At 45.9% G+C, this 27,254-nt stretch overlaps 1 protein-coding gene across 4 annotated transcripts in view; it reads left to right on the forward strand.

Moving 5' to 3' along the window:
• Nucleotides 1-27,254, forward strand: part of LOC129702017 (serine/threonine-protein kinase PAK 3) — a 166,658-nt gene that overhangs the window by 32,509 nt on the left and 106,895 nt on the right. The window contains exon 1 of one of the 4 annotated variants that reach the window (XM_055643507.1): nucleotides 23,625-24,037. The exons of the other annotated variants lie outside the window; for them this stretch is intronic. The gene's annotated coding sequence lies outside the window, so the exon portion shown is untranslated. Of the gene's footprint in view, nucleotides 1-23,624; nucleotides 24,038-27,254 lie in introns of those variants that run through there. 4 annotated transcript variants of the gene reach the window in all.

Consider the following 27,254-nt stretch of genomic DNA (forward strand, 5'->3'; position numbering starts at 1 on the left):
CCCCCCCTCCATATAACCATATAACATATAACAATTACAGCACGGAAACAGGCCATCTCGGCCCTACAAGTCCGTGCCGAACAACTTTTTCCCCTTAGTCCCACCTGCCTGCACTCATACCATAACCCTCCATTCCCTTCTCAACCATATGCCTATCCAATTTATTTTTAAATGATACCAACGAACCTGCCTCCACCATTTCCACTGGAAGATCATTCCACACCACTACCACTCTCTGAGTAAAGAAGTTCCCCCTCATGTTACCCCTAAACTTCTGTCCCTTAATTCTGAAGTCATGTCCTCTTGTTTGAATCTTCCCTATTCTCAAAGGGAAAAGCTTGTCCACATCAACTCTGTCTATCCCTCTCATCATTTTAAAGACCTCTATCAAGTTCCCCCCTTAACCTTCTGCGCTCCAGAGAATAAAGACCTAACTTATTCAACCTTTCTCTGTAACTTAGTTGTTGAAACCCAGGCAACATTCTAGTAAATCTCCTCTGTACTCTCTCTATTTTGTTGACATCCTTCCTATAATTGAGCGACCAAAATTGTACACCATACTCCAGATCTGGTCTCACCAATGCCTTGTACAATTTTAATATTACACCCATGATTTGTCATCCGTATTAAAAAAAAATCTATTAAAAATATCCGCATTCCGCGAGACAGTGGGGGTGGGACTGATGATCGAGGGCGCTGATTGGACGAGAGAAACGTAGGTCCGTAGGCAATGGGGGCGGGACATGATGATTCAGCGCGATCATTGGAGGAGGGAGGTGTCCGTGGAGCAAAGATCGTAGAGCGGAGTTTGAATCGGCCCGTACTCGGGGCTTTTCATCGCCCGGCGCGGCGCAGCTTTAAATCGGCCGTGGGTCAAATTCCACCGCCCCCACGGTCAAACTGCTGCGTCGAGGCGATCGAGGCTCCCGATGTTGAATGGGCCGTTTGAAGCCCCACGATTCGGGGCGGACAAAGCTGCTGTTACTGGAGTTAGGAGTTGGTCACCAATCAGGTCAGCTCCCGATGCCATCCACAGGCCCACGGCCGAAGCCTCGCGTGTGTGTGCGGATGCTCGTGTGGCTGCCAAGAAATTGTGCCCCCCCACCCTATGTTTTGAGAGCGATTTACGTCCCTGCATAGAGTGATACAGCGTGGAAACAGTCCCTTCGGCCCAACTTTCCCACTCTGCCCAACATATCCCAGATGCACTATATCCACTTGGCTGCGCTTGGTCCATATCTCTCCAAACCTGTCCTATCCATGTACCTGTCTAACTGCTTCTTAAACATTGGGATAGTCCCTGCTTCAACTACCTTGTTCCATTCACCCACACCCTTTGTGTGGAGAAAGTTACCCCTCAGATTCCCATTAAAAGATAATGCCCTCCAAGTGCAACAACACTCTGGTTTCCCCTCAACCCCAATCCAAGTCTGGCCAAACTCTGCTTGTAATCCAGACCTCACCCTAGTGTCTCCTTGCCTCCTGCATTGCGGAGAAAACAATCTAGTTTGCCCGACCTCCCTCTGCAGTGAACAACCTCGAATCCAGGCATCATTCTGGCCTCTCCTCCATCTCCAGCACTGCAGAGAAAACGCTCCATGTTTGTCCAAAGTCTTCCTGTGGCCAACGTCCTCGAAACCAGACATCATTCTGTTAAAACCACTTCTGCATCCTTCCTGTCATAGGGCGACCAGAACTGTTTCTCCGTCAAGATTGCAAATTGGTGATGTGCCAATCCTGTATGAAATAATAAGATCTATTTTTTAGAGTCAGAGTCTTACAGTGTGGAAACAGTGCCTTCTGCCCAGTTTGTCCCCACCGACTGACATCTCTACACTAGTCCCACCTGCCTGCGTTTGGCCCATATCCCTCCAACCCAGGGGTGGGGAACCTTTTCATATTGGAAGGCCGCATTAAGTTAGCTGCAATCTAACAAGGCCGCATCCTAGAAACTTCAATTAGATATACTTCAAAAAGTACATTATTTTGTTAAATCAGCCCTCATGACTTACTAATGTTTTAATTATGGCTGTCAGGTTTATTTTGTTGGATCTCCTTTTACTATTTGGTATTTTAAATACGTTCATTTTAAGATAAAAAATAAAAAAAATAAAAGATGAACGAAAACATTTTATTAATAATAATAAAAAGATTTGTTCTACAAAATTTGGATTCATTCAAGAGGCCGCACTTAATGGCTTTGAAAGCCGCATGAGGCCTTAATGCTGCAGGTTCTCCACTCCTGCTCTAACCCATCCAATCCATGTTCCTGTATAAATGTTTCCTAAACGTTGCCTGTTAGTACCTGATGAGTATTTTACTATTTTAAAGAGAATTAAAATAATGTAACGATCCTGTTAATGACACAAGCTGCAAGAACCACACTTTTTAGCAAGCAGTCCAGTTGCAGGGGAATTGTATTTAATGGTCAGTGGAGCAGATAGTTTCTTGGTTGTTTATTGCCGATGTAAGGACATTGCCTTGGGCTAAAACCACTCGTGTCTTGAGATTTGCATTTCATTCATTCCTGTGAAAATCTCTGGCCCCTTGCTTTTTTTGGTTCTGAAACGTAAGCGGAAAAACAAATGACCCCACATTACAAAAATGGAAAAAGAGAGTTGCATTTTAAAAAGGAAAAAAGTAATTCTAATGTCATATTCTCTATTGTGAATCTGCAGCTGTTGAAGTCCAGCCTTCCGATTCAACAAAACCAACATACAAAAGGTCTTAAGAGAGACACAAATGTCGGAGTAACTCAGCGGGTCAGGCAGCACCTCTGGAGAAAAAGGATGGGTGATGTTTCGGGTCGGGACCCTTTCTCAGAGGCTGAAGGAGGGTTCCAACCCGAAACCTCACCCACCTTTTTTCTCCAGAGATGCTGCCTGACCCGCAGAGGTACTGCAGCAGTTTGTGTGTGTGTCTTGTGGTGTAAACCGCCATCTGCAGTTCTTTGTTTCGACACTCTGTGAAAGGACTTTGAAAAGGGTTTTCTGAAAAAAACAGCTTGCATTTAAAAAAATAAATAAATACATGTTCATCCCTCTTCATTTTCCCCTTTGACCCCCGCCCCATAAATCGGGCTTGTCACCTGCCTTCGAACAAGCTGCTGTTTTGGAGTGTAGCATCTTAAAATGGTTAAACAATGGTGACTGGACCCAGGGCAATTGCTTGCCTTCTCGCTCCACCATCCCATCCCAGCTGTTTGGAGCTAGAACTTGCACCTGTTCCTGAGCCTTGCGACCACTAACAGCGTTTCAGCGACGGCCTGTTACATACGCCAGAACCTCCGACACAAAGCCACATTAGCATGACAAAGTGCTTCCCCTTTTAACTCTCGAGTGCCAGAAGGCTGTGGAAGCCCTGGGAAAAAAAAAACCCCCCACACACACACACAATGTGCACACATTTGGCACCGACATATTCTGGTTCTGAGAAAAACACAAAAGAAAGATGGATTTATTTTGGGGGAAAAAATATCCTTTTATTTTTCTTCTTCCAAGGTGTGCTGTGGAATATGACAATGTACTCGCTGAAAGGTTAATCTGTTATCATGGAGTGATACAGTGTGCAAACAGGCCCTTCGGCCCAACTAGCCCACACCGGCCAACATTCCCCATCTGCACTAGTCTCACCTGCCTGCGTTTGGTCCATATCCCTCCAAGCCTGTCCTATCCCTGAACCTGTCTAACTGTTTCTTAAACGTTGGGATAGTCCCTGCCTCAAATACCTCCTCTGGCAGCTTGTTTCGCACACCCAGCACCCTCTGTGTGGAAAAAGTTACCCCTGCAATTGCTATTAAATCTTTTCCCCTTCACCTTAAACCAAAGTCCTCTGCTCCATTGATTCACCTAGTCTGGGTGAGAGACTCTGTACCGGCCCAACCTGTTCACTGCCAATTTAAATTTCCACTATTGGCCATGACCTGAGTATGCTCGGAGGTGGCAATGAACAGGTTAAGCTGCTCTTCCCGGTTCGTGAGGGTTTACAGTTTCCCTGCCAAACTTACTCATCAAGATTTCTCTTTGTGGATTTTTTTTTCGTCCTGACCTTTCCAAATTTCCATACTTGCCAGTTCTCCCGTAGGAGGCTGCTCTGTGGAAGATGACACGATGCACCAAACCTCCATCTGCCCCTCTACAATAAACATCACATATCCCATAACATTATTGTTTAAGTAGCAGCACAGTGGCGCAGCGGTAGAGTTGCTGCCTTACAGCGCAGGAGACCCGGGTTCGATCCTGACTGCGGGCGCTGCCTGTACGGAGTTTGTACCTTCTCCCCGTGACCTGCGTGGGTTTTCTCCAGAATCTCTGGTTTCCTCCAACACTCCAAAGATCTACAGGTTTGTAGGCTAATTGGCTTGGTGTGAGTGTAAATTGGCCCCAGTGTATGTAGGATGGTTTTAATGTTCGGGGATCGCTGGTCGGCGCAGATGCAGTGCGCCGAAGGGCCTATTTTCTGTATCTCTAAACTAAACTAAAAATGGCACTCATGAACTTTTGAATGTGGGAGGAAGCGGAGCACCAGCGTTAAGCACTCTTTTTCATAGAAACATAGAAACATAGAAATTAGATGCAGGAGTAGGCCATTCGGCCCTTCGAGCCTGCACCGCCATTCAATATGATCATGGCTGATCATCCAACTCAGTATCCCGTACCTGCCTTCTCTCCATACCCTCTGATCCCCTTAGCCACAAGGGCCACATCTAACTCCCTCTTAAATATAGCCAATGAACTGGCCTCGACTACCCTCTGCGGCAGAGAGTTCCAGAGATTCACCACTCTCTGTGAAAAAAGTTCTTCTCATCTCGGTTTTAAAGGATTTCCCCCTTATCCTTAAGCTGTGACCCCTTGTCCTGGACTTCCCCTACATCGGGAGCAATCTTCCTGCATCTAGCCTGTCCAACCCCTTAAGAATTTTGTAAGTTTCTATAAGATCCCCTCTCAATCTCCTAAATTCTAGAGAGTATAAACCAAGTCTATCCAGTCTTTCTTCATAAGACAGCCCTGACATCCCAGGAATCAGTCTGGCGAACCTTCTCTGCACTCCCTCTATGGCAATAATGTCCTTCCTCAGATTTGGAGACCAAAACTGTACACAATACTCCAGGTGTGGTCTCACCAAGACCCTGTACAACTGCAGTAGAACCTCCCTGCTCCTATACTCAAATCCTTTTGCTATGAAAGCTAACATACCATTCGCTTTCTTCACTGCCTGCTGCACCTGCATGCCTACTTTCAATGACTGGTGTACCATGACACCCAGGTCTCGCTGCATCTCCCCTTTTCCTAGTCGGCCACCATTTAGATAATTTTCATCCTTAACTTTTGTCTCTAATACCTCCTCTACTACCCGTACGAAAGTTTCATACTCCAAACGATCTCCACCATGCATAGAAAACCCACCCAGGGGAGAACGTGCAAACTCCGTACAGACAGCGCCGGTTGTCCGGCTCGAACCCGGGTGTCTGGGGGGGGGAAAAAGTACGAACAAATACTAGCACTTTCTGAGCCACTAAGCCTTAAACATTTTTTTTATTCCCCCCCAATCTGCTGTATTAAAACTGCAGTTTTAACCAATTGTATCTCATAGTTAGCAATGAAATTCTGCTGCTTAACTGTGAAGCAAATTCTCTGGCAAACAAGTCTTGCTGCTTTTCGAATCTCCTCCTGTTTTGCACATCTTTCACTTGTCAAATAGCAATGGGATGAATCGGAGTATGTGGGTAATTAGGCTTATAGTGCAAAATTGCAAGTTAATTTTGGATGGTCGCCAAATGTTACTTTAGCTTTTTCAGTTTTGGAGACAAAAAGAGCAGGAGGAGGCCCATCGGCCCATCAAGTCCGTGCCGACCAGCGATAGCCCCGCACATCAACACCATCCCACACTCAGGACAATTTACAATTTTTTTACCGAAGCCAATTAACCTACAAACCTGTGGGTCTTTGGAGTGTGGAGGGGAGAGACTGGAGCACCTGGGGGAAAATCCACTAGGTCACAGGGGGAAACGTGCAAACTCCATACAGACAGCACGCGTAGTCAGGCAGCAGGATCTTATAGAAACTTACAAAATTCTTAGGGGGTTGGACAGGCTAGATGCAGGAAGATTGTTCCTGATGTTGGGGAAGTCCAGAACAGGGGGTCACAGTTTAAGGATAAGGGGGAAATCCTTTAGGACCGAGATGAGAAAAACATTTTTCACACAGAGAGTGGTGAATCTGTGGAACTCTCTGCCACAGAAGGTAGTTGAGGCCACAGTTCATTGGCTATATTTAAGAGGGGGTTAGATGTGGCTAAAGGGATCAGGGGGTATGGAGAGAAGGCAGGTACAGGATACTGAGTTGGATGATCAGCCATGATCATATCGAATGGCGGTGCAGGCTCGAAGGGCCGAATGGCCTACTCCTGCACCTATTGTCTATGTTTCTATGTTTCTAACTCTACTGATGTGCCACTATGCCACCCTTGGCTATGCAGAGTGTGAGCTCCAGGCATGATGGCTTTGAAGTGGGAGGGGCAGAGTTTTATGGAGATGTACGAGGCAGGTCTTTTACACAGAAGGTGGCTGGGGCTTGGAATGCACTGCCAGGGGTGGTGGTGGAGGCAGATACGATAGTGGCGTCTAAGAGGCTTTTGGATAGGCACATGTGGATATCAGGAGAATGGAGGGATATGGATCACGTGCAGGTAGAGGAGATGAGCTTAACTTGGCGTCTTGTACGGCACGGACATTGCGGGCCGAAGGGCCTGTTCCTGTGCTGTTCCGTTCTATGATGAATGGGAGATTACCCTGAAGCGTAGTTTTGGGAATGCAATTTAATTTTACTGCTGGGAAACTGCCTGAACTGACAATATTAGATGACAATTTACGTATCTCGATTTATGAGCACAAAACTCAGCAGATTTTCTCAAGACTTGCCAAGACCTGAACTGTTGACTGTTTTCAAACGCAGACCCATAGTGTTGGGGTAACCCAGCGGGTCAGGCAGCATCGATGGAGAAAAAGGATGGGTGATGTTTTGGGTCGGGAACCTTCTTCAGACTGAAGAACGCCACCAATCCTTTTTCTCCAGAGATGCAGCCTGACCCGCTGAGTCACTCCAACACTTTGTGCTTGTCTTTGGTATAAACCAGCACCTGCAGTTCTTTGTATCTACAAGATACAAGATACAATTTATTTGTCATTTGGACCCCATTGAGGTCCAAACGAAATGACGTAGCATCTCTGGAGAATGGGTCGGGACAATTCTTCAGTCCCAAAACGTCACCTGTCCACGATCACCACAGATGCTGCCTGACCCGGTGAATTACTCCAGCACTTTGCCTTTTTCTGTCAAGCAGCATCTGCATTTCCTTGTGTCTCCGTGATATTTTTGTTCGGATATTTTTTGCTGTCTGCACAATTAGTCCAAAAACTCGCGCTGAGTCTGTTTAATCCTTTGTTGCTTTAAGGGCACGACAGGGGTTTAGTTGAGTTTACTTTGGAGATATAGCACGGAAACAGGCCCTTCGGCCCACCAAGTACGTGCCGCCCAGCCATCCCCGTGGAATTCTCTGCCTCGGAGGGCGGTGGAGGCCGGTTCTCTGGATGCTTTCAAGAGAGAGCTAGATAGGGCTCTTAAAGGTAGCTGAGTCGGGGGATATGGGGAGAAGGCAAGAACGGGGTTCTGATTGGGGATGATCAGCCATGATCACATTGAATGGTGTGCTGGCTCAAAGGACCTTATAACCTACTCCTGCGCCTATTGTTTATTGTCTACTAACATTATCCTACAAATACCAGCGGCAATTTACACTCAGACCAAGTATACAAACCCAAGCCAATTAACCTACAAACCTGTACGTCATTGGAGTGTGGGAGGAAACCGAAGATCGAGGAGAAAACCCACGCAGGTCATGAGGAGGGCGTACAAACTCCGTACAGACAGCACCCGTAGTGGGGATCGAACCAGTGTCTCTGGTGCTACAAGTGCCGTAAGGCAGCAACTCTACTGCTGCCGCCCTGTAGTCTTGCTGTATCACAGCGCCAGCGATCTGTCCCAACTCGATGGGCCGAAAGGCCTGTTTCCACACTCTGCCTCGAAAGTTGAAAGCGTTGAATAACCGGTTTCTTTGTTAGAAGGAAATATGAGAACCGTTCCGAGGGAAAGAAAGGAGTTTTATTTTTCCAAAGGAGTATCGGGTAACCTTGGCACCCAAATGCCTAATCCTTGTGCCCTGCCTCTGTTTGTTGTTCCCAGCAGTAGGCAGCAGGTGATGGAAGCAGATATAATGACAACATTTACAGGGCATTTGGACAACTAGTGCAGAGGAAATGTTGAGTGGAATATGGACCAAATGCAGCCAAATGGGACTTGGGTCAGGAAGATATTATGGTCAGCATTTTCTGGTTTGAGCGGAAAGACTCGTTTCAGTGAGGAATCGAGGAACTGCAGGTGCTGGTTTACAAAAAAAGACACTCATGTGCTGGAGTAGCTCAGTGGGTGAGGCAGCATCTCTGGAGATAAACATGAAATGCAGGAGGAACTCAGTGGACAGGCCCCATCTCTGAAGAGCCCCATCTCGGAATGGGTGTTGTTTCGGATCGAGACCCTTCTTCTAAGTCTCAGACCAAAATTCTGAAGAAGGGTCTCGACCTGAAACGTCACCCATTCTTTCTCAGTCCCGCAGTTCCAGCATGTTGTGTCTATTTTCGGTGTAAACCAGCATCTGCAGTCAGAGACCTTTCGTCAGCATCTCTGGAGAACATAGATGGGTGGCATCTCGGGTCGTGGACTGAAATGTCACCTGTCCAGTCTGAAGAAGGGTCCCGACCCGAAACATCACCTATCTTCATCGCCTGTACCACATCGTACCTCCAGTCTCCGTCTTACCCAGACTCAGTGTGAAGCTAGATCCCGATCCAAATTGTCACCTGTTCCTTCTCTCCATTGATGCTGCCTGACCCACTGAGTTACTCCAGAAGTTTGTGTTCAGACTTGTTTCAGAGATGCATAACTCTCTGGCTCTGTGACGTTACGCCTGTCGAGCGTGTTTTATTGTCTTATGTTCCAGACTGAACAATATATATATATATAGAACTTGTTTATCAAGCAGAAAGGCTTTGTGTTTACCAATCATTGTTTGACCGTTGAGATGTGGGTGTTGGTTTAATGCATTCAATAGAAGTTGATTTGCATTCTTAACCTTCCCTTGCAAGAGAGTTTTTCAAAGTTTATGAATGAGATTATCTACACGTATGAAAGTCCTGCCCATTTGATACAGCGTTTAAGGTCGAACACTGTAAAGCCCATAATCGTTGACAAAGATTACAGCTTTGGTATGACAAACTCAAGGGCGACGTTTTTGGGTCAAGACACATCTGTAGCCATCTTTCCGCAGACTGGATACAACAACACCAGTCATTGAAGGTAGGCATGCAGGTGCAGCAGGCAGTGAAGAAAGCGAATGATATGTTAGCATTCATAGCAAAAGGATTTGAGTACAGGAGCAGGGAGGTTCTACTGCAGTTGTACAGGACCTTGGTGAGACCACACCTGGAGTATTGCGTACAGTTTTGGTCTCAAAATCTGAGGTAAGACATTCTTGCCATAGAGGGAGTACAGAGAAGGTTCACCAGACTGATTCCTGGGATGTCAGGATTTTCATATGAAGAAAGACTGGATAGACTCGGCTTGTACTCGCTAGAATTTAGAAGATTGAGGGGGGATCTTATAGAAACCTACAAAATTCTTAAGGGGTTGGACAGGCTAGATGCAGGAAGATTGTTCCTGATGTTGAGAACGTCCAGGACAAGGGGTCACAGTTTAAGGATGAAGGGGAAATCTATTAGGACCGAGATGAGAAAAACATTTTTCACACAGAGAGTGGTGAATCTGTGGAATTCTCTGCCACAGAAGGTAGTTGAGGCCAGTTCATTGGCTATATTTAAGAGGGAGTTTGATGTGGCCCTTGTGGCTAAAGGGATCAGGGGGTATGGAGAGAAGGCAGGAACAGGATACTGAGTTGGATGATCAGCCATGATCATATTGAATGGCGGTGCAGGCTCAAAGGGCCGAATGGCCTACACCTGCACCTATTTGCTATGTTTCATTGTACAATAAACTAAACTAAACACTTGCTGGCAAATACATCTGATTATTTGTCGTACTTTATGATCTTCTATCTCCGATTTGAGGAGTTGAGAGTATTTTTCCACTGCCGTGGTTGAGATCTGACAATTTGAGCAGTTTAATTTGGAAATAAAGTTGATAGCTTTTAAAATAACTATATCCAGTTCAATGAGCGTCGAAGGTCATCAGTAACTGGTCAGTACCTTGAACATAAGAGGCGGGAAATCCTGTTTCAGCTTTGGTTAGGCCACATTTGGAGTATTAGGTGCAGTTCTGTTCGCCCATTACAGGAAGGATATTTGAGGCTTTGTGGAGGGTATTGGTTAGGAGATGGAGTCATACAGCGTGGAAATGGCCTCTTCAGCCCAACTTGCCCACACCGACCAGCGACTAATGTGTCCCAGCTACACTAGTCACACCTGCCTGCGTTTGGCCCATATCCCTCCAAACCTGTCCTATCCATGTACCTGTCCAAATGTTTCTTAAGTGTTGCAATAGTCCCTGCCTTAGCTACCTCCTCTGGCAGCTCATTCCATACAACCCACCACCCTTTGTGTGAAAAATCTACCCCTCGGGGTCCTATTAAATAGAATGGCCTGATTCTAAAAAAAACCTATCAACGTCGTCATTTTTACAGTACAAGCAACTTATTCTTTATGATGAGACTCAAAATTTTAAAGTTATTGAAGACTTTTCTCTCCCGAATCCCAAAGTGTTATCTCCACGAGTCTAAGGTTAGTAGCAGATTCTAACAGTAAAGCAAATCTTGTCTGCAATATGCCTTGTGTTGACTGGATAATGGAGAATATTACAAGCTCCGCCACTCGTGGGAGGAGAGTGACACATTTGCCAAACCTTTTAAGTATCCGTTTCCCCTGAAAATATAATCCGTCATTACATTTACACTTGGAAATTATCTTCTTTAGAAAGCAATATTTGAATTGGATCCTCTGGTGTTCAGTTCTGGGCACCATGTTATAGGAAAGATGTTGTCACGATGGAAAGGGTACAGAGGAGATTTACGAGGATGTTGCAAGGACTTGGGTGTCTGAGCTACAGGGAGAGGTTGAGTAGGCTGGGACTCTATTCCTTGGAGCGCAGGTGGATGAGGGGTGATCTTATAAGAGGTGTATAAAATCATAATGAAAGTAATAGATCGGGTAGATGCACAGAGTCTCTTACCCAGAGTAGGGGAATCGAGGACCAGAGGACATAGGTTGAAGGTTTGTAGTTTAGTTTGGAAATAGTGTGGAAACACTATCATTATGCATTAGTGATAATTTTTCAAAACTCTTTAGATTCTGGAGTAGTTCCCGAGGATTGGAGGGTAGCTAATGTAACCCCACTTTATAAAAAGGGAGGGAGAGAGAAAACGGGGAATTACAGACCAGTTAGTCTAACGTCGGTAGTGGGGAAACTGCTCGAGTCAGTTATTAAAGATGGGATAGCAGCACATTTGGAAAGTGGTGAAATCATTGGACAAAGTCAGCATGGATTTACGAAAGGTAAATCATGTCTGACGAATCTTATAGAATTTTTTGAGGATGTAACTAGTAGAGTGGATAGGGGAGAACCAGTGGATGTGGTGTATCTGGACTTTCAGAAGGCTTTCGACAAGGTCCCACATAAGAGATTAGTATACAAACTTAAAGCACACAGTATTGGGGGTTCAGTATTGATGTGTATAGAGAACTGGTTGGCAAACATGAAGCAAAGAGTAGGAGTAAACGGGTCCTTTTCACAATGGCAGGCAGTGAGTAGTGGGGTACCGCAAGGCTCAGTGCTGGGACCCCAGCTATTTACAATATATATTAATGATTTGGATGAGGGAATTGAAGGCAACATCTCCAAGTTTGCGGATGACACCAAGCTGGGGGGCAGTGTTAGCTGTGAGGAGGATGCTAGGAGGCTGCAAGGTGACTTGGATAGGCTGGGTGAGTGGGCAAATGTTTGGCAGATGCAGTATAATGTGGATAAATGTGAGCTTATCCACTTTGGTTGCAAAAACAGGAAAGCAGACTATTATCTAAATGGTGGCCGATTAGGAAATGGGGAGATGCAACGAGTCCTGGGTGTCATGGTACACCAGTCATTGAAAGTAGGCATGCAGGTGCAACAGGCAGTGAAGAAAGAGAATGGTATGTTAGCATTCATTGCAAAAGGATTTGAGTATAGGAGCAGGGAGGTTCTACTGCAGTTGTACAGGGTCTTGGTGAGACCACACCTGGAGTATTGCGTACAGTTTTGGTCTCCAAATCTGAGGAAGGACATTATTGCGATATAGGGAGTGCAGGGAAGGTTCACCAGACTGATTCCTGGGATGTCAGGACTTCATATGAAGAAAGACTGGATAGACTCGGCTTATACTCGCTAGAATTTAGGAAATTGAGGAGGGATCTTATAGAAACCTACAAAATTCTTAAGGGGTTGGACAGGCTAGATGCAGGATGATTGTTCCCGATGTTGGGGAAGTCCAGGACAAGGGGTCACAGCTTAAGGATAAGGGGGAAATCCTTTAGGACCGAGATGAGAAAAACATTTTTCACACAGAGAGTGGTGAATCTCTGGAACTCTCTGCCACAGAGGGTAGTTGAGGCCAGTTCATTGGCTATATTTAAGAGGGAGTTAGATGTGGCCCTTGTGGCTAAAGGGATCAGGGGGTATGGAGAGAAGGCAGGTACGGGATACTGAGTTGAATGATCAGCCATGATCATATTGAATGGCGGTGCAGGCTCGAATGGCCGAATGGCCTACTCCTGCACCTATTGTCTATGTATCTATGTAAACAGGCCCATCAGACCAAAGAATCCGCACTGACCAGCGACCCCGATACCTACACACACTAGGGACAATTTACATTTATGTAAAAGCCACGTCTTTGTAGTGTGGGAGGAAACCGAAGATCTTGGAGAAAACCCACGCGGTCAGGGGAAGAACGAACAAACTCCGCACAGACAGCACCCATAGTCAGGATCGAACCGGGGTCTCGGGTGCTGCAAGTGCTGTAAGGCAGCAACTCTACCGCTGTGCCACCATGCCACCCGTATGAAGAGGCAAAGATATAATAGAAACCTGAGGGGGAACTTTTTCACACAAAGGGTGGTGGGTGTATGGAACAAGCTTCCGGAGTAGGTGGTTGAGGCAGGGACTATCCCAATGTTTAAGAGACAATTAGACACAGATAGGACAGGTCTGGAGGAATATGGGCCAAACACAAGTGTAGCTGGGACAGGTTGGCCAGTATGGGAAAGTTGGGCTGAAGGGCCTGTTTCAACGCTGTATCACTCTATGACTTTCCCTCGCTCCACTAATGTTTCCCTTTGAGGTCAAATACCACTTGCTGGAGAAACTCAGTGGGTCAGGCAGCATCTGTGGAGGGAATGGATGGGTGACATTTCAGGTCGGGACCCTTCTTCAGACTAGTTGTGAGTTATGAAGAATTGAAGTTTGGTCCCAATCCGAAATGTGCAGGAAGGAACTGCAGATGCTGGTTTACACAGGAGATTGATACAAAATGCTGGAGTAACTGAAAGGGTCAGGCAGCATCTCTGGAGGAAAGGAATGGTTGACGTTTCGGGTAGAGACCCTATTTGAGACTGAAGAAGACATGCATAAAGAAGGATCTCGACCCGAAATGTCCTATTCCTTTTCGCAAGTCAAAGGTTCAAAGGTTATTTTATTGGTCCAATACACCTCGGTGTAGTGAAATGCTTCGTGCCAATGCTGCACATAAAGAAAAAATACAGACATAACATTAATAAAGAAATTTAAACATAAAAACATCCCCCCACAATGGTTCCCATTATGAGGGAAGGCACAATGTCCAGTCCCCATCCCCATGTCCACCCATAGTCGGGCCTATTGAGGCCTCCGTCGTTGCCGCTACGGGGCCCGATGTTCCAGGCCGTTCTCGCGGGGTGATGGTTCTCCGGCGTCGGGAGAAACCTCTCGGCGGCATGGGACACCTGGAACGGCCGCTTCCCTTACCGGAGACCGCGGCTTCCGAAGCCAACAAGGCCGCGCTGGATGGAGCTCCACGACTGGCGATCTCGGCCGAGAGGTCCCAGGCTCCCGATGTAAAGTTCAGCGCCGCCACCCGCTGGCCGCTCCACAGACCCGCAGCTCCGCGATGTTTTTCTCAGCGGTCTCAGCATTTACTCCAGCATTTAATGTATTTTTTTTCTATTCTTCAGACTAGTTGTGAGTTGTACAGTATTGGAAATATGGTCCCAATCAGAAATGTTCTCTGTTTATTCCCTCAATAGATTCTGCCTGAACAATTGAGTTCCTCCAGCACTTTTTGCAAAGGTACAAGATAGCTGTCAGAAGAAGGCCTGAAAAAGGGTCTCGACCCGAAACGTCACCCATTCCTTCTCTCCAGAGATGCTGCCAGTCCCGCTGAGTTACTCCAGCTTTTTGTGTCTATCTTCGGTTTAAACCAGCATCTGCAGTCCCTTCCTACATATCAGATAGCTGTGCTCCACTTTGTCAGTTACAATAGTAATGCCCACGTCCCATGCAAGAATAAAAGACTGACTATAATATTTCATAAATATTACAACAGCCAAAAGTCTGTAGCCTCCTTTTGCTCTGGTATTTTATTTCATTCTTCACATGTTTAAGTTATAAATGTTTTATGTTTAATTGTCTACTGTATATTGCGTTGTTGCTTGCGAGCAAAGCACCAAGGCAAATTCCTTGGCTAATGAAATGTATTCAATTCTATTAATGAATACAGTCCAACAGTGTGTGGTGAATGCACCATTCAGCATCCTACATGCAGTAAGATGTTAGTTGCTTTCTCCCACGTGCAGTGGGTTGCATGCTCTTTGTCTCCGAGCTGGCCTCAGCGCTTGTGCGGACTAATTGAGAAAATTGGTCTTCAAGACCAGAGGAAAAATCAAGGTCGACTTTCTCCAGCTGTTATTAAGACATTTGTGCCGAATATCCTCCAGAAAAGGACACGGCACGGTGGCGCAGCCCCTGTCCCACTTGGGAAACCTGAACGGAAACCTCTGGAGACTTTGCGCCCTGCGCAAGGTTTCCGTACGGTTCCCGGAGGTTTTTGTCCGTCTCCCTACCTGCTTCCACTACCTGCAACCTCCGGCAACCACCTGCAACCTCCGGGAACCGCACGGAAACCTTGGGTGGGGCGCAAAGTCTCCAGAGGTTTCTGTTCAGGTTCCCTAAGTGGGACAGGGGCAGCTGCCTTGCAGCGCCAGACACCCAGTTTCGAATCCGACTACGGGTGCTGTCTGTATGGAGTTTGCACGTTCTCCCCGTGACCCAAGTGGGTTTTCTCCGAGATCTTCGATTTCCTCACACGCGTACAGGTTTGTAGGTTCATTTGTTTGGTGTGAATGCAAAACAAAATTGTCCCCAGTGTGTGCAGGATAGTGTGCAGGACTGTGCGGGGATCGCTGGTCGGTGCGGACTCGGTGGGCCGAAGGGCCTGCTTCTGCACTGTAATTCTAAACTACACTTGATCAGTCATGATCACATTGAATGACGGTGCTGGCTCGAAGGGCCGAATGGCCTACTCCTCCACCTATTGTCTATTGACAACAACATTTAGAGTCAGAGTCATACAGCGTGGAAACAGGCCCAATAGACAACAGGTGCAGGAGTCGGCCATTCGGCCCTTCGAGCCAGCACCGCCATTCAATGTGATCATGACTGATCATCCCCAATCAGTACCCCGTTCCTGCCTTCTCCCCATATCCCCTGACTCCACTATCTTTAAGAGCCCTATATAGCTCTCTCTTTAAAGTATCCAGAGAACCTGCCTCCACCGCCCTCTGAGGCAGAGAGTTCCACAGACTCGCAACTGTTAAAAAGTGTTTCCTCGTCTCCGTTCTAAATGGCTTACCCCTTATTCTTAAACTGTGGCCCCTGGTTCTGGACTCCCCCAACATCGAGAACATGTTTCCTGCCTCTGGTGTGTCCAAACCCTTAACAATCTTATATGTTTCAATCAGATCCCCTTGGGCACAACTTGCCCACACCGACCACCATGCCCCATCTACACTAGTCCTACCTGCCTTCGTTTGGCCCATATCCCTCTAAACCTGTCCTAGCCATGTAACATGTCTAAATGTCTCTTAAACATTATAAGAGTACCTGCCTCACTACCTCCTCCGGCAGCTCGTTCCGTACACCCACCACCCTCTGTGTAAACAGGTGACTCCTCAGGTTCCCATTGAACCTTTCCCACGTCACCCTGTACCCATGTCCTCTAGTTCTCGATTCCCCTGCTCTTTGGGCAAAATACTGTGCATTCACCCTCTCTTCTCCTCTCATGGGCCATTCTTTGGAAAGTGACCCCAAAATGTCACACACGTGACCAGATGGCATCATGTCAAGTGATACATTAAAAAAAATCATTGTAAGAAATTCATCTTATTCATTACTATTTTCCTACCTACAGGACTATGATGCATGTCTGCAAAAGATTTGAACATTCTAGCTTTTTTTGTTTAATTCACAGAGTTTGGAAGATAAAACTGAGTTATGGAAAAAAACTGCATCCATAGTGAGGTCACACACGTGACCAGTCCTATTTGTCCTCTGACCCCAAACAACCATCGTCAGCATATAACATATTAAAATTTCCCTTGACAAACTTCGAAAAAAATGAATCGGATATATATAGTTCAAAACAATTTACCTGAAATGCTTTCAGAATTAATTGAGGTGTATTCCACAATTGATCATACTTTTGGGTCACACACGTGACCAATATTGTGCACACTCTATAAGATCACCCCTCATCCTCCTGCTCTCCAAGGAATAGAGTCCCAGCCTGCTCAACCTCTCCCTATAGCTCAGGCCCTCGAGACCTGGCAACATCCTCGTAAATCTTCCCCGCACCCTTTCCAGTTTAACAATCCCTTTCTTACACCAGGGCGACCAAAACTGAACTCAATACTCGAAACATGGCCTCATCAAATTCTTGTTTTAAAAGTACATAAGTTTTAGCAGCAGAATTAAGCCATTCTGCCCATCGAGTCTATTTATTCAATATTTTGAGACTAGAATATTTGTAACTTTGGAGAAATATTCCGTGATTCATAAATTCATGTGATAGGAGCAGAATTAGGCCATTCTGCCCATCGAATCAACTCCACCATTCAATCATGGCTGATCTATCTTTCCCTCTCAACCCCATAATATTTATGAAATATTATAGTCAGTCTTTTATTCTTGCATGGAACGTGGGCATTACTATTGTAACTGAGAAAGTGGAGCACAGCTATCTTATTTGTAGGAAGGAACTGCAGATGCTGGTTTAAACCGAAGATAGACACAAAAAGCTGGAGTAACTCAGCGGGACAGGCGGCATCTCTGGAGAGAAGGAATGGGTGACATTTCGGGTCGAGGCCCTTTTTCAGGCCTTCTTCAGACAGCTATCTTGTACCCTTGCAAAAAAATGAAGTGCTGGAGGAACTCAATTGGCCAGGCAGAATCTATTGAGGGAATAAACAGAGAACATTTCTGATTGGGACAATATTTCCAATTCTGTATAACTCGCAACTAGTCTGATGAAGGGAAAAATACATAAAATGTTGGAGTAACTCTGAGGGTCAGGCAGTTTCACTTGATAAAGGGAATAGGTGACATTTCGGGTCCAGATCCTTCTTCAGGCTGATCTTCTTCAGTGTCAAATAGGGTCTCTACCCGAAACGTCAACCGCTGACTGGTTAGTAAATGGCTTGATTGTAATCTGTATTGTCTTTCCGCTAACTGGTTAGCACACACCAACATCTTTTCACAATAAACTAAACTGAACTGAGCTAGAGTCTGAAGAAGGGTCTCGCCCCGAAACGTCACCCAATCCTTTTCTCCGGAGGCGCTGCCTGACCCACGGAGTTACTCCAGCTTTTTGCGCCTAGCTTTGTTTTAGAGCATCTTATAGAAGTATATCATATCAGCAAAGATCTAGCACAAACAAGGCCTAAGGCACTGTCAATTACAAACTTTACTCTATCATCTGCATGGAAGGTGAATCTACACTGTGACAGCTAGACATGTATCAAACCAGATTGTGATGGGATTTTAGATAACATCCACAGATGTGCAAAGCAACAGTATTGTCGTGCAAAGTAATTTTAGCCCAGAGACTAGATTGCAACTGTGACACTATTTCAATCAGAAGTTAGCAAATCTGCCCCTACCTACCTTTAGAATAAATTAAGTCAAAAGCGTTTTACTTTAGTGTGGAAACAGCCCCTTCAGTCTACAAGTCTGCGCTGACTAGCGATCAATAGACAATAGGTGCAGGAGTAGGCCATTCGGCCCATCGAGCCAGCACCGTCATTCAATGTGATCATGGCTGATCATCCACAATCAGTACCCCGTTCCTGCCTTCTCCCCATATCCCCTGACTCCGCTATTTTTAAGAGCCCCATCTAGCTCTCTCTTGAAAGTGTCCAGAGAACCGGCCACCACCGCCCTCTGAGGCAGAGAATTCCACAGACTCGCAACTCTCTGTGAGAAAAAGTGTTTCCTCGTCTCCGTTCTCCGTGTCTTTTGAGCACGGTGTTTGCAAACCTGTTATGCTGCTGCAAGTAAGAATTAAATAGTTCTGGTTTGGCACATATGACAATAAAACACACTTGAACTGCAAAAAGGAATTTCACTGTAGCTAGGTGTATGTCACAATGAAGTACCACTGTACCATTGACTCCACAGCAGAGTGCTACTTTAACATGCGTTTTGAAATGTAAAATAATGTATTGCCAGTGTGTGATCCAATACTACAATAGCAGATTGAGTGTTTGAAATTGCATTAGAGTTCACAAGTTTTATAGGAGTAGAATTAGGCCATTCGGCCCATTGAGTCCACTCCGACATTCAATCATGGCTGATCTCTGCCTCCTAACCACATTTTCCTGCCTTCTCCCCATAACCCTTGACACCCGTTCTAATCAAGAATCTGTCCATATCTGCCTTAAAAATATCCACTGACTTGGCCTCCACAGCCCTCTGTGGCAATGAGTTCCACAGATTAACTACCCTCTGACTAAAAAAGTTCCACCTCACCTCCTTTCTAAAAGAGCGCCCTTTAATTCTGAGGCTGTGACCTCTGGTCCTAGACTCACCCACCAGTGGAAACATCCTCTCCACATCCACTCTATCTACGCTTTTCATTATTCTGTAAGTTTCAATGAGGTCCCCCCTCAACCTTCAAAACTCCAGCGAATAAAGGCTCATTAACACAATCCTACACACACTGGGAACAATTTTTTTTAACATTTATACCAAACCAATGAACCTACAAACCTGTACGTTTCGAGTGTGGGAGGAAACCGAAGATCGCGGAGAAAACCCACACAGGTCACGGTGAGAACGTACAAAATCAGGCTCAAACCCGGGTCTCTGGCGCAGTAAGGCAATAGCTATTCCGCTGCGCCACCGTGCCGCTCTTTATTGATTCTCTCAAAGTCAAAGCACCTCTGATTAGTTTCATGCAAGCTGGGAAATGTCAATAAGATCTTTAGTGAAATGTACGCCTCGGAGAATGGGCATGTCACCATCTATCAGAAATATTAATTTAGTCAATGAAAATGTAACGTGCATGGGAGGTTTGTTATTGTTATTCAGGTTGATTCAACTCTTCCAAAATGGGTCGAAGTAGGCGTGCCCTCTGTTTCATTCTTAATTTCATAAAAACATTAGGCAGCACCTGGGCGGCACGGTGGCGCAGCGGTAGAGTTACTGCCTCACAGCGCCGGAGACCCCGGTTCGATCCTGTCTTCGGGTGGTGTCTCAACGCAGTTTGAACGTTCTCCGCTTTCCACCTACAGTCGAAAGATGTACAGGTTTGTAGGTTCATTGGTAAATTCGGTAAAATTGTAAATTGTCCCTGTTGTATGTCGGACAGTGCAAGTCTGCTCCCGCTGCGCCTCCATGACGCCCAAATGTGAGAGTGCCGAGTGATCAATTATTCACAGCCCTCTGTGGTTAAGAATTGCAAAGATGTCCTGACTTCCTTACGAAGGAATTCTTTGCTTCTTGGTCCTCGGGGGCTACGCTTCCTACTTGAGTGTAATCCTCCTAGCCCGGCCATCTTATCTGGTTGATTGCACCAATCTTCTTAAGCAGTAGAGTCAGATAATGTCAAATCCAAACCTCAAGCATCAATCGATCATTATTTGTGCTGGTTTTCTCCGCCATCTACGGTTTCCTCCCACATTCCAGAGACGTACAGGTTTGTAGGTTAATTCACTTGGTGGAAATGTGAATTTGTCCCTGGTGTGTGTAGGATAGTGTTAATGTGCGGGCATCATGGTCTTGGTGGGCCGAAGGGCCTGTTTCCGTGACGTATCTCTAAATTAAACTAATTATTACTAATTGTTCTGCCTTCTGCATTGTCTATCGTAAACATTTGAGGGTGTTCCTTGCAGTTGATTGTGTTCTGTGGCCTTGTGTATGTTTGTGGGTAATGTCTTCTGCTGCAAGGTACATTACTATTACACAGTTGTTCCCGCACACGGTATTGTGGTTTGTCATTTACTCGCTGAATAAAAAATGATTCTAGCAACAAATAGATCATCTGGGCCTGTACTTGCTGAAATTTGGAAGGATGAAAGGAGGACGGGGGCAGAGGGATCTCATTGAAACTTCCCTGGATAATGAAAGGCCTAAAGGCCCAGATAGAATGGATGTGGAGAGGAGGTTTCCAGTAATGGTCCCATTACTATCCTATAACACCCAGTCTAATCTCCTTCGCCTCCCCCATTCTCCCAAAGACGTGGGTTTGTAGTTTATTTAGCTCGGTGTATAAATGTAAAATTATCGCTAGCGTGTGTAGGATAATGTTAATGCACGGTGATCTCTGGAGAGGTGGACTAGGTGGGCTGTAGGGCCTGTTTCCGCGCTGTATCTCTAAACTAAACTAAATTTAAGCACACATGGTTGGAAATCTACTGAAATCTACCTTTTGTCCAGAACAGCCTGACCCGCTGATTCTCCAGCAATTTGTGTCCAGAGGTAGGTTCAGACATATAACCATATAACCCTGACCTGGAAACAGGCCATCTGAGTTACGTCCGAAGAAATTTTTTTTTCCCCTTAGTCCCACCTGCCTTTACTATCCATTCCCTTCTCATCCATTGCCTATCCAATTTATTTTTAAATGATACCAACGAACCTGCCTCCACCACTTCCACTGGAAGCTCATTCCACACCGCTACCACTCTCTGAGTAAAGAAGTCCCCCCTCATGTTACCCCTAAACTTCTGTCCCTTAATTGAAGTCCTCATGTCCTCTTGTTGAATCTTCCCTATTCGCAAAGGGAAAAGCTTGTCCACATGCTAACTAGTCTATTGAGCATGTTACTGGATAGCACCTGGTGCCCATGCCTTCCTGTCAGTAGTTTAAGTACAAATGGGCACACCACTCTGGCCTGGAGTAGTGGATGTGGAGGGGATGTTTCCATTAGTGTGAGAGTCTAGGACCAGAGGCCGCAGCCTCAGAATAAAAGGATGTACCTTTCGAATGGAGATGAGGAAGAGTTTCTTTAGTCAGATGGTGGTGAATCTGTGGAATTCTGTGACAGTACAATGGGTATTTTTAAGGCAAGAGATGAACAGATTTTTGATTAATACGAGTGTCGGGGCTTATGGATAGAAGGCAGGAGAATGGTGTTAGGAGGGAGAGAGAGATCAGCCATGATTGAATGGTGGAGTAGACTCGATGGGCCGAATGGCCTAATTCTGCTCCTACAGCTTGTCATCCCATTAGTAAATATATGCCATCGCATGCTGGTAAAGCAAGTTGCGATTTATTGAAAAAGTGCGAAATGCCCAGACATTTCAAATCCTGATTTGTGCTGAGTTTGTGGGGAAAGATGGGTCTGCCATGGTTGGATAGCAGAGTAGTCTCTGAGGCAGCATTTGGAGCATTTGTTTAAGAAGGAACTGCAGATGCTGGAAAAATTGAAGGTAGATTAAAAATGCTGGAGAAACTCCCGACCCGAAACGTCACCCTTTCCTTCGCTCCATAGATGCTGCCCCACCCGCTGAGATTCTCCAGCATTTTTATCTACCAGCATTTGGAGTAGTTTAGTTTCAGTTTTGGTTTGAGATTAGTTTAGAGATACAGAACGGAAACAGGCCCTTTGGCCCAGCGACCAGCGATCCCTGCGTACTAGCACACTCCGAAACACACTGGAGGCAATTTACAATTGAGACAGAGAGAGAGAGAGAGAGGGAGAGGGACAGACAGAGGGAGAGAGAGAGATAGAAAGAGGGAGAGAGACAGAGAGAGGGAGCCAAAGCAGATTAGAATGTTACCGTGCCCTAAAAAGAGATTATAAATTGGCCGCAGACTATCTCTCAACTGTTAGAGACATAAAGCAGAGACAGACCCTCACCAAATACAGGTTAAGTGACCACTACTTGGCAGTTGATAAATGAAGACAGAAGAGATTCTGGCAACCAAGAGAAAACAGAATATGCGGCCACTGTTTAACAGATGAGGTTGAAACAGAGGTGCACTTCCTCCTAAAATGCAAAAAATTTGACAAAACAAGGAAAGCATACTTTGACAAACTCAGTGTGGCAACCCCTGATTTTAAAGAACTAGATGATACATCAAAACTAAGAATAATCCTCGGCGAAGGAAATACGGCACGTCTTGGTGCACAATACACAACAGCATGCCACAACCTGAGAGACGGTGAATGACCAACATGCACATATGTACGCACACACTAATCGACATTAACTAACACTAAGAAATTAATATTGAATTGCTAAACTTGCTATTGTGTTGTACTGCTTACAGCTGCAAGAACGTGTAGCCTCAATAAAGGGCTATAGGCCTATTGCAAGTTTATGTACAGGGACATATCTATCCATGCACTGTAGACTTGTATTTATACTTATTTGGCAATATAACAATGTTTATCATGCCAATAAAGTTTTTTAATTGAAATTGAATTGAGACGGAGAGAGAGACAGACAGAGAGAGACAGAGAGAGAGAGAGACAGACAGAGAGAGGGACACACACAGACAGAGAAACAGACAGACAGAGAGAGAGAGAGAGAGAGAGACAGAGAGAGAGAGACAGAGGGACAGAGGGAGAGAGACAGAGGGATAGAGAGAGAGAGACAGAGACAGAGAGATACAGAGAGAGACAGAGAGAGACAGACAGAGAGACACAGGGAGAGAGACAGAGAGAGACAGAGAGAAAGAGAGACAGAGAGAGGGACACACACACACAGAGAGAGACAGGGAGAGAGACAGAGAGAGACAGGGAGAGAGAGAGAGAGAGAGAGAGAGAGAGAGAGAGAGAGAGAGAGAGACAGAGAGAGACAGGGAGAGAGACAGAGAGAGACAGGGAAGAGAGACAGAGAGAGAGAGAGAGAGAGAGAGAGAGATACAGGGAGAGAGACGGAGAGACACGGAGAGAGAGAGAGAGATACAGGGAGAGAGACAGAGAGAGGGGAGAGAGAGGGGGAGAGACAGGCTGCCGTGTTTCCACAGTAACCACCACATTCAGGACCGCACTGAAAGCTTTTATACCTCCGGCTGACAACTGCCCTTCAGTGTAGAGCAGCTGCTCAGCTTGGCAGCCTATCGCAGGTGCACTGGGAGGAATGACATCAGATTAAAATTAACCACGCCATCGCCTTTCCCCAGATATTTTTTTAATTTGACTTCAGCCAATTGGTGGGGAAGTCGGCGAGGCAGTGGCGGTGTTACCCAGTGCGTGGGGGTGGATTGAAGGGGAGGGGAGAGCGGTGGTTTATCCTGAGAGGATCGCAGTGCGAGCGGAAGCGATAAGGAAAGCCAGCTGTCTCTCTGCGTTCTCGCCCCTGACGGTTTTGTGTTCTGTTGTGCGGGGGGGAAAGAACTTGTTATGCAGTGGAGGTGGAAGAGGTTTAAAATGGCAAGGAAGACATACCCTCCATTTACAGGTAACTACATTTTGGTTTGATTCAGCCTCGTTATTGCATGCACTTGGGTTGCTCGGAATTCAATGTGTTATGGAAGTCATCCACACACACACACACACAGGCCCATATTTGTCTCTCAGCCTGCCCATCCCTAGCACAGTATTAATGAGGAATGCCACAAATGACAGGTAGAAAAACTAGTTGTTTTTTTTTTACCTCCCCCCCACTCCCTTCCCTCTCAGTTAGACATTTAAAAAAAAAAATATGCAGGAAGGAACTGCAGATGCTGGTTTACACTGGAGATAGGCACAGAAATGCTGGAGTAACTCAGCGGGACACAGGCAGCAGCTCTGGAGAGAAGGGATGGGTGGCGTTTCGGGTCGAGACCCTTCTTCAGACTCGGGGGAGAGGGAAGGCACAGAGTAGAGATGTGGAAGGGTTGGGTGCGAAAAGAGCAGATCAAAGGGGACGCTGTCCAAGGGAAATGCAAGAATGGCTCATTGTTAGCTGGCAACGAGGCACGCACTCGGACACAATCTAATCGGGAACTGAATTTGAATTGTCATGTTTTGAAAATGTTATTCTTTGATCGGCTGCAGTCGTCTCTTCCAGAGAGTTGGCTGCTCGTTATAACTGTGTGGAATCAACATTTAAACAGTAATCATGCAATGGGAAATGCTGCCACACACACACACACACACACACACACACACACACACACACACACACACACACACACACACACACACACACACACACACACACACACACACACACACACACACACACACACACCAGCTCTCTCTCACAGCCATGCTTCCTATGTGTACAGTTCAGGGTCTCATTGTGTGCATTTTCCACTGGTGTACAGCCGGTTTTAATGGTTTGCTTCATCACACAGTGGGATTTTTGAATCGTTAATGAAACCAGTGAATGAATGAGAGTGTGAATAAATGTTGCAATTGCCCACGGTGTCGTGTGGTTGCGCTGGATGCGAATCCTCTTTAACGATGTGAACACCCCTTTTTTTTAAATTGTTGGCTGCTGCTATGTTCCTGCGCTTCATCTTTTCCCGGCAAGCAAGTCCATCGTTAACAATCCTGCCGCCCTCTTCAAACACACGGGATCAAAAGCAAATGGATGATGTGGTCTGGGTGGTAGATGAGTTGGTAAATGGTCTGGTCTGCCAGCTCGCTTGCTGTCCAAGGGGGACGGTGGTGTTGATGCCTCACAGCAGCCGGAGACGTGGGTCCGATCCCGACCACGGCTGCTTGTCTGTACGGAGTTTCTCCTTAAGATAGACGCGCAAAAATGCCGGAGTAACTCAGCGGGACAGGCAGCATCTCTGGAGAGAGGAGACATTTCGGGGTCGAGACCCTTCTTCAGAATGAGAGTCGGGGTGGAGAGGGAGACACAGACAAGAGGATGGGGGTTCACCTGCACCTCCTCCAACCTCATCCACTGCATTTCTGCTGGTGCTCCAGTTTCCTCCCACACTCCAAAGAGGTACAGGTTTGCAATAATAATAATAATAATAATAATAACTTTATTTATATAGTACTTTTCATACAATCCAACCCAATGCAACCCTAAAGTGCTTTTCTCAAAAAACACTGTTCTAAACAAAAAAATGGATTTAAAACAGTAAGTTTTAGGCAGTTAAACCATAAAAAGCAAAGATTTATATAAAAATATGAAATATTAATATAACATTGACAAAGGAAGTAAAGTCAGTTAAAAGCTTGATTAAAAAGATAGGTTTTCAGCTGCCATTTAAATATGTCAACTGAGAGCTCTTAAAAATAGCGGAGTCGGGGGATATAGGGAGAAATCTGGAGTATGGTGTACAATTTTGGTCGCGCAATTATAGGAAGGATGTCAACAAAATAGAGAGAGTACAGAGGAGATTTACTAGAATGTTTAAGAGGGAACTGCAGATGCTGGAGAATCGAAGGTTACACAGAAAAGCTGGAGAAACTCAGCGGGTGGAGCAGCATCTAATGGAGCGAAGGACATAGGCAACGTTTCGGGCCGAAACACTTCTTCAGACTGATCAGGGGTGGGGGTGGGTGGGGACAAGAAAGGGAAGGCTCCTCCTCCTTTTCTCTTTCTTGTCCCCGCCCCCGATCAGTCTGAAGAAGGTTTTCGGCCCGAAACGTTGCCTATTTCCTTCGCTCCAAGATGCTGCTGCACCCGCTGAGTTTCTCCAGTTTTCTGTGTAACCTTTACTAGAATGTTGCCTGGGTTTCAACAACTAAGTTACAGAGAAAGGTTGAATAAGTTAGGTCTTTATTCTCTGGAGCGCAGAAGGTTAAGGGGGGACCTGATAGAGGTCTTTAAAATGATGAGAGGGATAGACAGAGTTGATGTGGACAAGCTTTTCCCTTTGAGAATAGGGAAGATTCAAACAAGAGGACATGACTTCAGAATTAAGGGACAGAGGTTTAGGGGTAATATGAGGGGGAACTTCTTTACGCAGAGAGTGGTAGCGGTGTGGAATGAGCTTCCAGTGGAAGTGGTGGCGGCAGGTTCGTTGGTATCATTTAAAAATATATTGGATAGGCATATGGATGAGAAGGGAATGGAGGGTTATGGTATGAGTGCAGGCAGGTGGGACTAAGGGAAAAAAGTTGTTCGGCACGGACTTGTAGGGCCGAGATGGCCTGTTTCCGTGCTGTAATTGTTATATGGTTATATGGTTGGAACGGGGTACTGATTGGGGATGATCAGCCATGAATCACATTGAATGATCACATTGAATGGCGGTGCTGGCTCGAGGGGCCGAATGGCCTACTCCTGCATCTATTGTCTATTGAGTGGGTGTCTCTCATAGCCCTGGGTAGGTACTCCACAGAAGGCTTAATAGCTTCAATAAAATGTCCCTAGTGCAGGATGGAGCTAGTGTACGGGGTGATCGCTGGTTGGCGCGGACTTGGTGGGCCGAAGGTCCTGTCTCCACGCTGTGTCTCCAAACTGAACTATAGACACAAGCAGCAAGTGGGCAAGAGACAAACCCTGATCTGGCTGCAGTGTTGAGCAGGTGGTATGAACTTGAATCCCAAGGTTTAATGAGTTGATATTGGAGAGCGGCAGCAGTCAAGTTGATACAATAACGGGACATGTGTGTAGAGAAACGAGCTCAGCAGAAGAAACATCCTCTTGCGAGCTTTTTTAAAAAATCAAACATCCTGAGGCAAGGTCAACAAAGACACTCATCAGGGGGGGACTTTGGGCAAAT

Source organism: Leucoraja erinacea, chromosome 12 (genome assembly GCF_028641065.1).
Source record: "Leucoraja erinacea ecotype New England chromosome 12, Leri_hhj_1, whole genome shotgun sequence".
In the NCBI taxonomy this organism is placed as follows: Eukaryota; Metazoa; Chordata; class Chondrichthyes; order Rajiformes; family Rajidae; genus Leucoraja; species Leucoraja erinaceus.